This window comes from Cyprinodon tularosa, unplaced genomic scaffold, assembly GCF_016077235.1.
Source record: "Cyprinodon tularosa strain WSP-4 unplaced genomic scaffold, ASM1607723v1 ctg324, whole genome shotgun sequence".
NCBI lineage: Eukaryota > Metazoa > Chordata > Actinopteri > Cyprinodontiformes > Cyprinodontidae > Cyprinodon > Cyprinodon tularosa.
In genome coordinates this window covers 585,254-588,431 of record NW_024039035.1, presented here as the reverse complement: position 1 = coordinate 588,431, position 3,178 = coordinate 585,254, and positions in this window count along the sequence as shown.

The window sequence follows — 3,178 nt, the reverse complement described above, 5'->3', positions numbered from 1 at the left end:
GCTTCTGGTTAGTGTGTATTTGTTATGATTTTCTTCCCCCAGAGATTAATCACAAAGGTAAACGATAAAAACACATTTAGAAAAAATCAACTAATCTCTTTTGCACAGAACTGTGAAACTCTCAATGATGGTCCATTTCTTTTGAATGAACTCTATTTACTCCATCTCATAGTTTTACAAGCAATGGTTATCTGATGCCTTTAGAATGACCTTTGACGTCATTAAAGGTGTAATTTCAGTTAATCCCCCAAATTAAGATTTGTCCCTGAAACAGAAGGTTATAGATACATTTGAAAGAATCTGTATTTGCATAATGTATTTATATTAAAACCAACTTAATGAGCTGTGGCAAACCTGACAATAAACCAAAAAAATGTGTATTAGTGAGTGAACATACATTGATTTAGTAATAGAAAAAGATAAAGCACCTTTATTTTCTAAGATTTTATAGGGCCATAGAATATTTGTCCTCTTATATATATTCTCTGTTTTCATAGGGTTAGAACAGATAACCTTCTTTTAATTAATAAAAAAAACCTCCTAATTTAACTATGTTTTTATTTTTAGTTTTATTTTCTGATTCAAAAATGTTTTGGGTAATCTAGAAATATTTAAGCATGATAGAAAATGAAAAAAAAAAAACAAGATTAGGTGACATTAGAGGGAGGGATGGCAAAAACCTGTAATTACTGTATATTCACAGCACTGTAAAAGAAAAACTATTAGAAAATTTTTTTTTTAATCAAACCTTTATATAAAAACAAAAGTCCTTCCACTTCATGGATTAAAAAGTTGAAACTCAAATTAAAAAACTAATTGCCCCTTTACGGATTCAGCTAGATTTCAAAGGAGAATACGATGATTAGTTCGTCCTCAGTAAGCATAACCACATCTGTAAGAGCTAGAATATTTGGAGATCGCTGATTTAAAGCAGCAAAGCTGATCTTGACAAGCGATCAATTCCAGCATTCAAGAAATCATTGTAAAGTCGAACAACAATGAAATTGTTCAGCCATATGGCTCAATATGCAAATATAGAACATATACAGAAATAAAATAAAAAAACAAGAAAAAAAAATATTTAGAGGGTTCCCTTAAAAGTATGACTAACTTAAATATAGCTGAGTTCAAAGCTCCATTTCCAACTCTACAGAAATCAGTTAAGATGACTTCATGAGGTTCATTGTATGAGATCAAAGTATAGAGACACTAAGGACAGGCACCATATTAATTTAAAACTAAGCATAACTTATCACAACAAACACTTCAAACCAGTTGACATATAGGTGAAGGTGTAATGCTTGGGGTTTGCAAGCGCCAAATAATTGTGCCATTTAGTCATTCAGTTGTCAATGAACTCCTTTGTGTACCATGGTATATAATGCTGCCTCCATGCAGTTTCATAATTTATAATTGTAATGTGGAAATGACCAGCCCATTGTGTTTAAGGGGTTTTGTCATGGTAAAGATGAGAAACGTGGTGGATCCACAGATTATCCTGACCTGCTTGTCACTGGTGTACATTACACTACTGATCAAATCAGAAAATTCTCAGTCAGGAAACGTTTCACCCAGTACCCTACTGTCTGCTTTCCTCGCATGACTGCTAGCAACCGCCTGATAAAATCAAAACAATTATGGTTATTTTAAAAAAGACATAAGTTTACATTAAATGGTGATATAAAAAAAAAGATGTATGTCACAGCATTGTGTAGGCTACAAACACACCGGGAGAGAACATTTAACAATGCAGGACCCACCATTCAGAATCATTTCGCAGCTCTCCGCCATATTGAAAGGTTAAATTTTACCTCATCTGGCAACTCCTGTATCATACAATTTCCCAGCTTTTGCATGATTTAAATGCAAAAGCTTTTGAAATATATGGTTTTCTTTTTTCAATAAACTAGGTCCTCCATACTTTAAGATATTGGTTAAATGCAAAAAAAAAAAGAAGCTGAAAAAATCTTGGAAGATTTAGTTTTTACAGATGGTTCTTTTATTTGTGTTCATTTTATGATATATTTGTAGATTCTGCTGTGGCTGTCTTTCTACTTAAGCATAAAGAAAATAGATTTTAATGATCAAAGAACGTATTACTTCCTGATAAGGACAAACCTTTGGACCTCTTATCAGGTGTAGGATGTTCTTAATTGTTTATTAGAAAACAGCTTGACAATGTAGACCTTTTATTGACTACAGAGTTCTTGGAAGACTATCGTAATGTTGCCAAGGCAACATACACCCTGAAGAAAATATTGTGAAAGCTTGAACATTGCATATAAACAGTTTATGACTTAGGCTTTACAATGCCAATTCAATTCTTCATACATATTGTTGTGTAAAAATATGTTGTCGGGTTAAGTTTGTTCTTGTACATGTGTTTTTACTTGCTTGTTTTTTGTTTGTTTTTTGTGTCGGAAAGATTTTTTTATAGACCTTAGGAGGAATGAAAAAAAAGCAGAACTATGAAGAGATCAGAATTATAGTCTTGGTATGTCAGGTATTTTTTTTCAGATTGAAACTCGCACATAATGAATGCATGCTCTGTGAATGATTTATGGTGACAGACCTATAAAGATACACCTGATTAGAGCCTTAGAAATAAAGTGTGGGAAACTGCATGAGGTTTGACTCGCAAAACACAAACATGACTAATGCCTTTACATGTGCACATATTTATTTCAAACTCTGCAGCAATTACACCCACACAGCACCTTTCATCTAAACCATGATCTGATGGTGAAAGTAGAAACCTGGCAATGACTAATAGTTCTCTATCAATTACACACAGTCGGGACTATCTTTCACTTTTGACGCATGCATATAAAGAGGAGAAAATTGGTTCAGTTATCTCAGTCTACTATCAGTCAACTCATAGAAACACAAATAAGACTCTCTTATTAAGTCATAATTACAATCTTCATTTTGGAGACTTCAAATGGATAAAAAGAGATTGTTATTTTGTTAATGAGATACTTATGTATATAATGTAAAAAAGCAATAAAAAAAGGTTTAAAATCAGGCAGTTAAAATATTTGAAAGTTTGACATGGAAGTGAGCAGAATAGAGCTCTACTGAGGTGTTAGGAAAGGGCAGGTTTCTCAATATTACCAGTGTTTCTGGGTTTAATATCTCTCATATTCCCCTTGGCAATACCACAGACCCTACAGGTTCA